At 52.3% G+C, this 14,843-nt stretch overlaps 1 protein-coding gene across 2 annotated transcripts in view; it reads left to right on the plus strand.

The window, feature by feature from the left end:
- Positions 1–14,843, plus strand: part of AK1 (adenylate kinase 1) — a 1,026,690-nt gene that overhangs the window by 194,863 nt on the left and 816,984 nt on the right. The window lies entirely within an intron of this gene.

A 14,843-nucleotide genomic window follows, 5' to 3' on the forward strand; every position in this document is an offset into this window, starting at 1 on the left:
GCACACATCATACTGGACCTGGTCAGTGAGTGGGAGGATGACCTCACATCACCCACCCTGTGCTCCCAAGCACTCAGCCCCCTGCAGAAGGTCCTGAATGTACTGCACTTCTTGGCCACTGGATCCTTTCAGCGGACAAGTGCCATAGTGGGTGGTGTGTCACAGGCCACGCAGTCACGCTGTCTACACCAGGTCTTGAACATCATCACTGCACGGCCTTCAGTCCGCAGGCACATATATCTCCCCAGGACTCATGCAGAAAGGCGGACGTGCATCCAGGAATTCTATGGTGTGTCTCAATTCCCCAAAGTGCTTGGTGCAATTGACTGCACACATGTGGCTCTACGTCCACCCAGGGCAACAGAGCACATCTATAGAAACCGCAAGCACTGGCATTCCATCAACGTCCAAGTTGTATGCAATGCCAAGGGAATCATCACATCAGTATATGCCAACTATCCAGGGTCCACCCACGACAGCTTCATCTACAGAATGTCTACCCTATGCCGGGACCTAGAGGCTGGCCAGCATGGAGATACATGGCTGCTTGGTGAGCATGAATGCCACTCCACATGCATGCATGTCAGATACTGGGTCATGACACAACACCACTAATGATACCCATCACCACCTCCGCAGGGGACAGTGCCTACCCTATCAGCCCCCACATGATGACCCCAATCCGGAACCCCACCACGCCACCCCAGGTAAGGTACAACACAGCCCACATTGCTACACGGGGCATAGTGGAGCGCACATTCGGAGTGCTCAAGTCACGCTTTCGCTCCCTTGACCGTTCTGGCGGGCAGCTGTTATATGCTCCCCGAATAGTGTGCAGGATCATAGTGGCAGCATGTGTCCTGCACAACGTTGCAACACGCCGGGGCCTGCCCGTGGACATGGTGGTGCCCCCACATCCACAACCACATGCACGCCCGCTGCGCATGGGAGGAGAAAGGGCACGGGGGGAGGCAGCCCGTACGCAACTGGTGGCCAACTTCTTCACCTAGGAATCACAGTGCTGGCTAGTGCACACTGCTCTGGCACATACCATCTGACAATCAATGATGACTCTACCTGACAATGTCTGAAAATTACTTGCCAATGAACTGTCAGATACACATCAGCCTGAGATTGTTAACATGGAAGTGTCAATATGTGTGCACCCCTAGCTACACATACACCAGCTATGCATCACAACGCAAAGACACAACTCCTTCAATCTAAAATGCATTGCCACGGGCGATTCACTACATGACAACATTGCCATGTCACCCACTCCCTTCACAGTCCCGCCACTGAGGACACCATGTCATGGTATGTGACAGCAAACAAACTGGCCATCACAACATGACACCAGTGTCACAAATAGCAGTGCCCCAAATGGAACATAGCCGCACTTGAGCAGCTAACCGCCCTGGAGCCACTACTACACACCTGTGTAAGAGTAATTTCTATCAAATTACACACCAACCCACCCTGAAGCCCACCCAAACAAGACACATTGCATGTAATCAATGGTAGTCTCATTACCTGATTCAGCTGGTATGTCCTCACCGTCCAGATGTACAGTGATGGCGCCATGCAAAAGTGTCAGTGCACATCTACCGACATGTAGTGTGACTCCAGAGAGTATGCCCTTGTGAAGATCTGTGTGAAATACCTGCAAAACATGAGCAACATATGTAAGTAGAGGCACATATCATACCATCATGCATAGTTAGGTGCAACAACAATGAACACTATGAATGTCTACACAGTATTGACTATGGACTGGCCAACAGCTCATGGGAGTCCAATGTCACCGTGTAATTTGCTGTCACTTGGGCACACCCTTTGCAAGCCCATGGAAAGGGAAGCAGGAGGGGTGTGGATGTCTGCTACCCAAGCATCGAAACCAAACTCAGGACAAGCCTGCATGTGCCCAGCCACAATACAGTGTATGCCCAGGTACCCACACAAGGCAACACTCTTGCAAAATAAAAATGAAAAAGAGAAAAAATGGCCATGAAAGGGCCGGCGGGGGGGGGGGGGGCCACCTATGAGGTCCGAGGACAGGATGCACGCCACAATCCACCTGTGTGGATCATGGGAAAGGAAAACACCCCATAGGCTCGTGGCCCACACGGCTACTCTGTTGTGGGAGATGAGTCGCTATGGCTCTGCCCAGACCCTGCAGCTGACTCTGGAGGTGGGGGAGCTGCCTCAGAAGATGGTGTGACAATGGGAGGCAGCCCACGCAAAGCACGAGTTTGCTCCTCCATGGCTGCAAGCAGGCGGGTCTGGTAGTTCTGGTTCTGGGTTATAATCATGCGGAGGTCCCCATGCAGTAACTCCCGGGATGACCTGACCTCCGCACGAGTTGCCTGCATCTCGGCCGAGAGCGTCCGTGTCAGACGCTCCAGCTGCTCCTCTGTCCTTCTATGGGATGAAGCCTCAAGCTCTAACAGGGTCGACCTGAGGTGACGGAGTTCTTCCCTCAGGGCTTCCCTGTGGCGCTGGGACTCCATGGAAAGTGATTCCCCCAGAGTCGCCAGTGCCGCCCGCCTGTCCATGTTGGACGCCAACATATCCTCCCTGTGTGCCTGGCAGATGGACTCTGTAGCCTGCTCCAGTCGCTCCATCAGCCTTTCTGGGGGGACAATGGAAGTGGCCACCCTATCCATGGCCTGTGCAATCATCTCGGATGATGCTGCCTGTTGGGTGGCCATACCGTAGATGGATTGCTCCCATACGGTATTGCCAGGTGGCATACGGCCACCACGTTGACGGGCACCACACCTGCCTGGGGCAAGGCGGACTGCGCCTTGCTGTGCCGGCAAGGCCTCAGGCTGCAGGACTGCATTCCCTCTCTGATCTGCAGCCCCAGGAACAGGATCAGAGATTGGGTGGTGTGGCCCTGCATCCGTAACCACCAGAGGCTGATCTGCCGACACTGACATCCCCATTGAGGCCAATGGCCTGGCTGCAGGTGGGTCGGACAGAGGAGATTCTCTCCCAAGAACACTCACCTGCGACTGCACATAGGTGTCATCCTCCGAGTCTACACCTGAATACTGCTCGGGGGAGGAACCCCCAGAGACACCCCTCGACAGCACGGCCTGCAGCACTTGTGGGTTTTCACCCACAAACACACCACGTCCCTCACTTGTGGTAGGTCGGCCCGGGTTGCCCTCCTGGGACGGCTCCACCACCACATCCCCAGCATCAACAAGTGCTTCGTCCCCTGCAAAGACATGGAAGAGAAAAATGGAAACAGGCATTAGCACCATGGCATGCAACAAGGGCTGATGAACAACATAGGCAGTAGTCCTACGACACATGTCCTACATGACTGGGAGACCTCCTATGCATTCACCATCACTGGGTCTGTAGGGGAGGCTCAGGGCATACTATGTACTGATTGGAGAGCAACGCCTGCTCACCTTGATGCCTAGCACTGCCATCACACATTGGGCGGTGATTGCCATGTCAAAGGCACATGCCATCACACACATGGCATGTGACATAGCCACCAAGTGAAGAGGGAGAGGAGGGCTACTTTTTTGGATTTCAACCACTCTGGTCCTGACATTGCATCGTCACATCAATTAGTATACATGTTGTACATGGATCTGCTAGTCCAAATTGGCAACGATGCACAGTGCCTTGTCTACATCAACATAATGCAGTAAACATTGTGATTCCACCTCCCCAACACCTGTAACGGAATAATTTTGCATTCGTGAAGCACCGGTCAAGTAATGTTTGTAGGTGCAGCGGAGCACTGAGGGGTGGTGGGGCAGAAGGGGATGCCAGTCAACAATACTACTGGTGCTGGTGTCATTCATGTCACGCAAGTGCAGGGGTGGGTGGCACAATGAAGTGCAAGGGGGAGTGGCGGCTGGAAGTGCTGTACAAGGTAAGTAGGACTTGACGTCAAGGGCAGATGGTGTTAGGCGCAGACAAGTGCTGGGGGGGTGGCCTATAGGGGTACAGAGACAATCATGCTGTGCTGTGGGCTCGGAGGGGACAGGGGAGGTACACACTGCCTCTGGCTCGGCAAGGTCCTTTCAGATTTCTATGTGTCCTGCAGAGTTGTCACATGCCGCAGATATGTGCCCTTGGATTGGGGATCTCATCTTGGTGAGAAGGGTGAGGCGCTATTGCCTTTGGAGCATGTGGCAGGCCAGTTTGCCAGAGGATGGCCATGATGCAGGACATTCCCTCTCTGCCACCCGGCACCTGTGGTTTGGGTTCCCAAGATCCGAGTCATGCCAGGACTCTGCATTGGCATGGGGCTTCAGACAGGTGGTCATGACCGTGGCTAAGACATCCAGTGTACCTGACATGGAGTGGAGCATGGAGTGGGCCCTGTCAGGATGGGAGTGAGCCTAAGGGGGAGCTGGATGGGGGGGAGATTTTGGCAGCATGAGCCTCGACTGACACACACTTCATGGGTCGGAATACCAAGAAGGTGTGTGACAGTGGTGAGGGTGGCTTTGCCTGTGGGGTGTTGAGGGTGAGCTGGGAGGAGAGGAGAATGTGATCACTCCAGGAGAGAGGAGTGCAGAGATGGACGGAGAGGGGAAAGTCAGATGAGATCAGAGCATCAAGAGTGTGCCCTGCAGAATGAGTAGGGACAGACGGGAGTCTAGAGGGTGAGAGGGAGTTGCTGAGGTCACAGAAAGGTCACGTGGGGGCGTCAACAGGCATGCAGGTGGATGCGTACCGCACCAAGGATGAGGAATTCTGTGTCTGGGGACATGAGTGAGGAGGAGAGGTGAGGACACTCAGAAAGGAAGTAGTACATTTGACCAGTTTTCCCAGACACAGTACGCACTGTTTGAGATTGTCAAGGTGTGGTGGACAGAAACCTCACACAAGCCATTCCAGAGTGGAGTAGGTCTAAGTAGGTGTGACAGTGGCAGGAATACCCTCAGGGAAGCCAAGGGCACACCCCCCCTGCACAGTAGTGGCGGGCCAAGGAGAGGGTCAAGGGTGCAGACAGAGCTGGCCGTCAGACATGTTTCCATGAGACCAAGGATGTCAAGGTGCATAACCTCATGTAAGTGACAGTTATCGGAGGAATGCCTGATGCAGCCGCAGTGAGAGGAGTGTAATTGTGGAGGAGGTTGACAGCCTTGTAGGACTTACGGGGAGTGCTAGAGATCAGAGGTGCCGCATGTGTAGGAGTTGGAGTGGGAGGCGGAGAAGGTTCATGGGAGGGTGCAGGGAGGCAGTGCAGGATTGATGAGGAGAGAGGAGGGGGGACAGCAGGAGAGGTAAGGAAGTTGATGAGATGTGGGTAGCATTTCTCAAGGAGATTGAGGTTGGCCTAAGGGCCTTGGACTGAGACGCTCCCATTACCATGCACATCAATAGTGGTATCTGAGGATTGGAAGGAGGCCAGGAGTACACCCCAACGGGTCCCACCTATGATGGTGGAAGAGGAGCAAGGAGAGAGGACAGGGACCATGTGAAGGGTCTATGGGACAGGCAAAGGCATGTATGAGCAGATGTCAGTGAGAGTTAGCTTAGAGTAGGCTCAGATGCACTGGTCAGCAATAGGGTGGGTCGCATTGGAGGGCAGGCTGCCCTCATTTGACTTTTGGCAAGCAGGTGTCGTGCGTAGGGCACGATGGTCTGAACTGTAGAAGTCATGGAAGATAGACCATGAAGAGCAGCATGGAGTGTGAGGGAATGGGGCTTGGAACCAGACGGTACCAAAGGACCCAGGAAGGAGGTGGATGTCAAGGCTACATCCACAGTATGACTGCATGTTGGTAGGCATTTATATACAGAGGACGCATTAGCATGTGGTATCATTGCATGTCAGGCATGTGAAGATGAAACTTGAATGGCTGGGGGAAAGGAGAGGAATGGTATGTAAGACATCAGATGAATAGACAGGGGAGTATGAGCAACAATGTAGTGACAAAATTACTAATCAAGGGCGACTTCCATGGTGTTGGCCCATATGTGCACTGTTGCCAGTAGGGATAGTGCTGTGGCCAGATGGTGTTGCACTGAACATACTGGATGAGGCACATGGGTGCCACTATCAACTCTGCCACACACCCCCTTGACAGGCACCCAACATGAATGCTTCACACACACACCATGCACATGGATAATACACACATGCATGTGCACTCACCGGATGATGCCTCGTAATCAGGGAGGTCTCCCACACCTTGGAGTTGTCCCTCGGTGACGTAGGATCCAGCTACGGACTCGTGTGGTGTGAGTTCTATTTCCTGTGCTGGGGACCCACCTCCAGTCACCAAGGTTGCGGCATGACTTGAGGCCAGCTTATCCTTTGCCCTGCGCTTAAGGTCATTCCAGCGCTTCTGGCAATCACTAGCTGTGCGCCTCACTACTCCAAGGGCACTTATTCTGTCAGCAATGGTCTGCCAGTGTGCCTGGCGTCTGGCATGTGTGGTCTTGGACCCTGCAACGATGACCATTTCCCTATCATGATCTGACACATACTGAACAAGTGCATTAAGTTCGGCGTCTGTGAAGCTTGGCTTCCTTGATGGGCCGGACTGTGCAGCCGTGTCTGGGGCATCAGCCTGTGCCGGACGTGCACTCTTCCTCTTGCGCTTGGAAGGGGGTGGGGATCCAGAGTGTCCTACGCCGCTGTGGACACTAGGGGCAGGAGCCGTGGTGGACTCTGTACTGGGTGTGTGTGATTGCCCACTCAGCATGGGAGTAGGTGCAGGCATTGGGGGTAGTGGGATGGGGTCAGGCCTGATCTGAGGTGCATGAACTAGGACCGACACAGTCTTGGCAGGGTGTATGAGAGGTGGGGTGGATTGAGCCACACCCTGGCTACGGGGGCCAGCAGATGACCTATCTGGCATAGATGCGCGTGCCCTGATGACACCAATGTGCACCGGTGCACGTGCAGTGGACCTGCTGACCTGGATGTCAGCGATGGAATCACCCTCGGACAGGTCTGGTGCCACAATGGCCTGGTCCGACATGGGCTGATCAGGGTTGGTATCAGCCACATGACTCTCAACTGGGGGGGGGGGGGGCATGGGTGTCCCTGACTGTTCCTCCAGACTGGGGGGAACAGGGGCGCCCTGCAAGTCACAACCACGTCCCCTGTTGGATCCTCCACGGCCACCACGTGTGGCTCGGCCACCTTTGCCACCCTTACGGCTTGCACGCCTCCCAACCATGGCACTGATGGTATTGTGCGTATGGGAGTGGGTGTGCACAATTGTCCTGGGCAATTGGGTGTCAAAGGGGTTGGGTACCAGATGGTATTCGTACCCTAGTGCAGTGGCAAGGCTATATGACACCCCTGGGGAAAGATGACGGGTCACGCAACGCACAAGCACCCCAAAAAAGTTAAGGAACGTGCACAATACCCCTCCTAGACCACGTGTGCTGATGGAAAACCCTGCCCTACGCTGTGGCATCCAGTAACACAATGAACGTATGCGTGTCACACGCGGCCTAGATTGACCTCTGAAGGGGTAGGCTACACACGGGGCAAGCACAGATGTTAGATACGTGCGTGACTCACCGTCTGCCAGGTAAAAGAGCGTGAAAAAATAGCACTTTTGGTTGGCAACACCCCCGCCAAAAGAAGAGGTGTACGCTGTCTGAGGAGACAGGACAACTGTAGAAGGGGACACTGTTTGAGGGAACAGGCCCAGGAAAACCAGTACAAGAGGAAAAAGAGAAAAGAGCTGTCAGAGGTAACAGGGAGTACGAACTGGAAACGCCGTGAAGTAAATCGCGTGTGAAACGACAAGAAGTACCGAATTCACCCACTCGCTCTCCACGAAAAGCACGTACAAGGAAATTGTGTTCAACACTACCTTTTATACAGGCCCACACGTACATCGTCACTTACGGCGTGTACGTGCTTGGCCCATTTTCACCAATCACACGCTTTGGCACTCCTGCGTGTAGGTATCTTTTCACCAATCACACGCTTTGTCACTCCTGCATGTGGATCCTTTTTCACCAATCACGCGCTTCGACACTCCTGCGTGTAGCTCACTTTTCACCAATCACACGCTTTGTCACTCCTGCATGTGGATCCTTTTTCACCAATCACGCGCTTCGACACTCCTGCGTGTCGCTCACTTTTCACCAATCACACGCTTTGACACTGCACGTGCAGGTAACTATTGACGCACATATGCTGGTGACGGGTTTTCGCGCGATGAGTGTGGGGTTTTCAGGTGCAAAATCACTCCCTATCAGGCTGTCCACGCGTTCTAACACGAAAGACCACGCTCCTGGCCAGGAGGCCGAATTTAAGTCCCCAAGAACCCTGAGCACGCTCCCACCTGCCATCGGCTGCTGCCTGACTGCCTGCTGGCCACGTGCCCCACAGTGCTGGTGGGTGGGGGTGGTGGGAGACATGGGTGGGGGCCTGGTGGAGGGTGCCCCTGGTGGATGGGGGTTGGGGGTGGTGGGAGACATGGATGGGGGCCTGATGGCAGGTGCCCCTGCACTGCTGGGGGGTGGGGGTGGTGGGAGACATGGGTGGGGGCCTGGTGGAGGGTGCCCCTGGTGGATGGGGGTGCAGGGGGACATGATCAGGTGTGCAGGGTAGTCCACTGTTTTGTGGGCTGCCTGCAGGGGCCGGGGAGGGTGTACAGGGTACACCTGTGGGGGCCCACCCAGCCTATTCGCATGTGATAATTCCCACGCACCCCTGTGATACACGTACCCTGGCCAATCGCGTGTTGAACTTCCCGCTACCCCTGTAATACACGCACCCTGCCTGTTCGCGTGTGATGATTCCCGCGTACCCCTGTAATACACGTTCCCTGGCCTATCGCGTGTTCTACTTCACGCGTCCCCCTGTAATACACGTTCCCTGGCCCATCGCGTGTTGAACTTCCCACTACCCCTGTAATACACGCACCCTGGCTGTTCGCGTGTGATGATTCCCGCGTACCCCTGTGATGCACGTTCCCTGGCCTATCGCGTGTTCTACTTCACGCGTCCCCCTGTAATACACGTTCCCTGGCCCATCGCGTGTTGAACTTCCCGCTACCCCTGTAATACACGCACCCTGGCTGTTCGCGTGTGATGATTCCCGCGTACCCCTGTAATACACGTTCCCTGGCCTATCGCGTGTTCTACTTCACGCGTCCCCCTGTAATACACGTTCCCTGGCCCATCGCGTGTTGAACTTCCCGCTACCCCTGTAATACACGCACCCTGGCTGTTCGCGTGTGATGATTCCCGCGTACCCCTGTGATGCACGTTCCCTGGCCTATCGCGTGTTCTACTTCACGCGTCCCCCTGTAATACACGTTCCCTGGCCCATCGCGTGTTGAACTTCCCGCTACCCCTGTAATACACGCACCCTGGCTGTTCGCGTGTGATGATTCCCGCGTACCCCTGTGATGCACGTTCCCTGGCCTATCGCGTGTTCTACTTCACGCGTCCCCCTGTAATACACGTTCCCTGGCCCATCGCGTGTTGAACTTCCCGCTACCCCTGTAATACACGCACCCTGGCTGTTCGCGTGTGATGATTCCCGCGTACCCCTGTGATTCACGTTCCCTGCCTAGTCGCGTGTAGTACTTCCCGCGTACTCCTGATTTGGAGATTGCCCGCTTTGCTTTCCTTGTTTGCCTGCCCTGTGAAGTGGTCCGGGGTTAGCGCAGCCCTTAGCGATGATTTAGCGCTTTTGATGGCTTTTCCGTGCGCGAGGGCGTTCTTGGGGGCGTTACTGGCGCTGCTGCAGGCTCGCTGCGATTCTCTGCGCCACGGCTGTTTTGGGAGCTTGAAATCCATGAATACGCTGTGCGCGGAAATCTGTTTTAGCGCACGTGCCTGGCGCAGACTATCGCAGGCGCACGCTGTGCGCCAGCCGCGTGCGCTACTTGTGCGCTGGATTCTATGAATTACCCTGTAAGTCTTGAATGTATCTCACTAGAAAAAATGAGACTTGAGCTTGAATTCAAAAGAATTAAGGCCCAATGTGAACAGAAACACCAAGAACTAAGGCTCAGAGAAATGGAGCTCAATCACGAGCTAGAGATGAAGAAATTGGGCCTCATTAACCGGTAGGCGGTGAGCCATGGCGCTATTAGCGCCATGGCTCATGCCGGTAAAATACCGGCACCGCCTTGGCGGAAAGGGGATTTACCGCCCCATTCCAAGGTTGGAGGGGCGGTAAATCCCCCTTCCGCCATTGCCCTTCCCCATTCCCATTTCTGCCCCATAGGGCTCTATGGGAATGGGGAAGGCGCTAATTACGGTACCGCAATTTTGCGGTGCCGTAATTAGCTCCGAGGTCCCTTAGCAGGTTGGGTTTTAACGCCTGCAAAAAGCAGGCGTTAAATCCCCCAACCCGCAAAGGGACCTCGTAGTAAGGCAGTAGGGATTTACCGGTACCGGTATTTTACCGGTACCGGTAAATCCCTACCGCCATCCGTGTAATGAGGCCCATTGTCTTTGGAAAATGCTTCTTTCTCCGGATCCTCTAGATCTTCCAGTCCAATGAGACCCCGGATTAAAAGATTACAGGAGCTCACCAGACCTGCAAGGGAGAGGACCTTGAGGGGCTCTCCTGAGGAGATGATAGAACAAGAAATTGCTCCTACTCCAATGGAGTTACTAACTGCAATTTTTAAACAACCAGAAGCAAAGGGGAAACCCAAGACTTCTAAGAAGAAACCAGCAGCAAGCACTCCTGTGCTTCCAACCAGGAAATCCCCTAGGTTGTCCAAAATCACACCTGTCATTCCCCCTCCAGCTGAGGCTGAGTGTGAGGTGCAACCCTGTGTGGTTGAACTAGAGCCTGAGGATTAAGATCTAGTAGAAGGCCAGGATCTTATTGGACCCTTTGGACCATCCTGAGCTGCAGTCTTTACTGGCAGAAGGTGGACCCAACAGTGCAGACTTCAATAAGGGGCAAAGAGAATGTCCAACTCTGGGAGGTCTTTGCCACCAGGCAGCTTCTCAGGTTGAAGGGCAAGAGCCTGGGAAGTATAGGTTGCACTGGGAAGATGGCCTCTTATACAGTGAACTGACTGAGTCAATCCCTGGAGACTACAAAAGACTTGTAGTGCCCCAAGAGAACAGACTCCAATTCTTGCAAGTAGCCCATGAGATACCTTTGGCTGGTCACTTGAGTTTCACGAAGACCAACGAAAGGCTCTCTCTCTACTTTTATTTGCCTAAAATGGGGGCTGAGGTAGATAAGTACTGCAAGAGGTGCCACACCTGCCAAACTTCTGGTAAGAGTGGCTCCAAGAACGTGGCACCTTTAGTGCCTCTCCCTGTAGTGGGAGTACCATTTGAGAGGGTGGGAACCGACATTGTCGGTCCTCTTGACTCTCAAACCTCTTCAGGCAACCGGTTTATACTTGTTGTAGTAGACCATGCTACTAGGTACCCTGAAGCAATTCCTATGAGGAGTGTTACAGCTCAGGCTGTAGCTAAGGCCCTCCTTGGTATTTTTACCAGGGTTGGGGTTCCTAAGGAGGTAATATATCCGACAGGGGGGTCACATTTTATGTCCCACTACATGAAGGCCATGTGGAAAAACTGTGGAGTTACCTGCACGTTCTCAACAGCATACCACCCTCAGACAAATGGATTGGTAGAAAGGTTCAACAGAACCATGAAGAGCAAGATGGGAGCTTTGGAAGACCCCCTTAAAAGAAAGTGGGATCTTCTACTGCCATGCCTTCTCTTTGCATATAGAGATGTCCCTCAGGAGGGAGTAGGTTACAGTCCCTTTGAACTTCTCTATGGCCATCCAGTCAGAGGTCCATTAGCCCTGATTAAGGAGGGGTTGGAGAGTGCTCCTTCCCCCAAGCCAGTCAGAGTGACTGACTATGTGATAGGACTCCGGAGGAGAATGTCACACATGATGGCTGAGGCAAGTGATAACTTGAAAGCAGGTCAGGCTCTGGTTAAGCATTGGCATGACCAGAAGGCCAACATGGTTGAGTTTGCTCAAGACCAGCTAGTTCTTGTTATGTGCCAACAAGGCAGAGGGCCTTGCAGGACAAGTGGATGGGACCCTTCAAGGTTGTGGGAAAACCTGGAGAGGTGAACTATCTGGTAGACTTAGGCAATCCTAAGGAGGCTCCCAGAGTCTTTCACACCAACCGTCTAAAAGCTTATGTATCAAGACCAGAACTGGGAGCTTTGCTTCTAGCTTCAGCTCAAGAGGAGGAGGAGAGTGAACCTCTGCCTGACCTTCTCAGAGGCAAACCTTTAGATGAGAAAATAGAAGGAGTTAATCTCTCTTGTAATCTGACTTCTGAAAAACAGGAGGAGTGTAAAGTTTTGTTGAATCAATTTGCCCCTTGTTTTCACTTTCACCAGGCTTGACCCCTTGGGGCCAGCATGACATCAACACTGGTGACTGTTTACCTGTCAAAAGTAGGGGTTACAGAATGTCAGAAAATGTAAGAACCTGCATCAAAGGAGAGGTCAGCAAGATGCTTGATCTCGGGGCAATAGAACCCTCTACTAGTCCATGGTCTAGCCCAGTTGTGTTAGTACCAAAGGCAGGATCCAAGGAGTTGATATTCTGTATGGACTATAGAGCTCTAAATGCAGTCACTAAGACTGATGCCCATCCTTTGCCAAGGACATATGAGCTGGTGGATAGACTTGGTTCAGCCAAGTTCCTCAGCACATTTGATCTCACGCCAGGCTATTGGCAAACAGGCCTGACAGACCATGCCAAGGAGAAAACTGCATTTTCCACCCCAGTTGGCTTATACCAGTTCATGGTTATGCCTTTTGGATTAAAAAATGCATCTGCTACATTCCAAAGGATGGTTAATTAGGTTCTGAATGGGATGGAGGACTTCTGCCTGGCATACTTGGATGACATTGCAGTGTTCAGCCCTACTTGGAAAGAACATGTTGACCACCTAGGATATGTTTTGCAGGCTCTTGAGCAGGCCAAACTGATCATAAAGGCAAGCAAATGTCAAATTGGTCAGAGTAAAGTGTTCTACCTTGGTCATGAGGAGGTGGTGAGATAAGGTCATTGCCCAGCAAGATAGAAGCTGTGCACAATTGGACAACACCTACTACTCAAACCCAGGTGAGCGCCTTCTTAGGCCTCACTGGGTATTACAGGAATTTCATTGAGAACTATGGGACCATAGCTTCTCCACTGAATGTAATCTCCTCTCCAAAATTCCCTAAAAAGGTCAAATGGATCGAGGAGTGCAATCAGGCCTTTGAAAGCCTGAAAAGAGCTTTTTGTCAAGATCCAGTTCTAAGAGCTCCTGACTACCACCAACCCTTCATTGTGCAAACAGATGCTTCCAATACAGGTATAGGTGCAGTCCTTAGTCAACTGGATGAGAAAGGTAGGGAGCACACCATTTGCTTCATCAGTAGGAAACTGAAGGAACCTGAGACAAGGTGGGCAACTATTGAGAGAGAATGTTTTGCCATTGTGTGGTCTCTGAAGAAGTTTAGGCCCTACTTGTATGGTTCTAGTTTTATTAATCAGACTGACCACCAACCCTTGCAAATGAAAGGGGAGAACCCAAAACTGTTAAGATGGTCAATCTGCCTCCAAGGGGTTGATTTTTACAATTGATCTCAGGTCAGGATGTCACCACCAAAATGCTGATGGTCTCTCTAGGATGTTTTTAACTGACTAGAGGTAAGAGACTCATCGAGGAGTGTATTAGATCCTCCTGTCCCTTAGTCTGGGGGGAGGGGGAAAGTGTTAGGGAGAATTCTATTCTATGGCTAATTTCCCTCACCTATAGAGTCCCCGAGCAGCTTTGCTGGATTTGAGGGGTTTCTTTTTTTCTCCTGCTAAGAGTGAGACTCTTTTTCCCACTCTTAGACATGTCTCTCATGTCGAGCATGGATTCCAGTAAGGTCAGGTTTTTCGTCACAGATGTTAGTGGCAACACCCTACTGAGTTGTGCAGTGGCAGAAGCACTGAAAATCATGAGTTTTGCATGTACGTTGAAGATGTCCAGGCAGTGTTGGTCATAGATTTGCTGAGGTGTTTGTAGGAATTGTAAAACTGGTAGGTGACCCAGTCAAACTTCCAGTCCATTTCCCCAGTAGCCCTGAAACACAGGAGGATTCTCTTTTATCTGAGGTCACTGTTGGACAAGGAATTGGATAGGCTGATCCAGCTTAACATTTTTGAAAAGGTAGAAGGACCAACACCATGGGTATTGCCTATTGTTGTGGCACGAAACCCCAAACAACCTGACACAGTAAGAATTTGTGTGGACATGAGGTTACTAAACAAAGGCATAAAGAGGGAATGGCACCTGACTCCCAATATTGATGACATTGTTGCAGAACTCCAAGGAGCCACATTTATTCAAAACTTGATTTTAGGTTTGGATACCATCAGGTAGTACTCGGGTCGAGGTACATAACCACCTTTATGACACACGGAGGACTGTATCGGTACAAGCACCTCCGTTTTGGAGTGTCTTCGGCTGCTGACATTTTTCAGAACATAATCTGGCCCGCCCTAGCGAATTAGACGGTGTGCTGAACACTAGAACGGATCAAGTCGCTGGGTCTCACTCTGCACAAAGAGAAATGTAAGCTCCTCAAGACAAGAATTAATTTCTTTGGATTTGTATTCCAGGAGTGGGGCATTTCACCTGACCCAGGGAAAGTTAGGGACATTAAAGAGACCAAACCCCCAGAGACTGAGATGGAACTACACAGTTTCCTGGGGGTGGTGATGTACTGTGGTCGCTTTATGAGGAATCTGGCCACATTATCAGAGCCGTTAGGAAACCTTACCAAGAAGGCCACCATGTGGCAGTGGTGCCCACTGGAACAGACTGCATTCAATGAGGTCAAGGAAGCACTTACGGCAAACAAAACCATGGCATTCTTTGACCCATCAT

The sequence above is a fragment of the Ambystoma mexicanum genome, chromosome 8 (genome assembly GCF_040938575.1).
Source record: "Ambystoma mexicanum isolate Mex_15411 chromosome 8, UKY_AmexF1_1, whole genome shotgun sequence".
Taxonomy (NCBI): Eukaryota; Metazoa; Chordata; class Amphibia; order Caudata; family Ambystomatidae; genus Ambystoma; species Ambystoma mexicanum.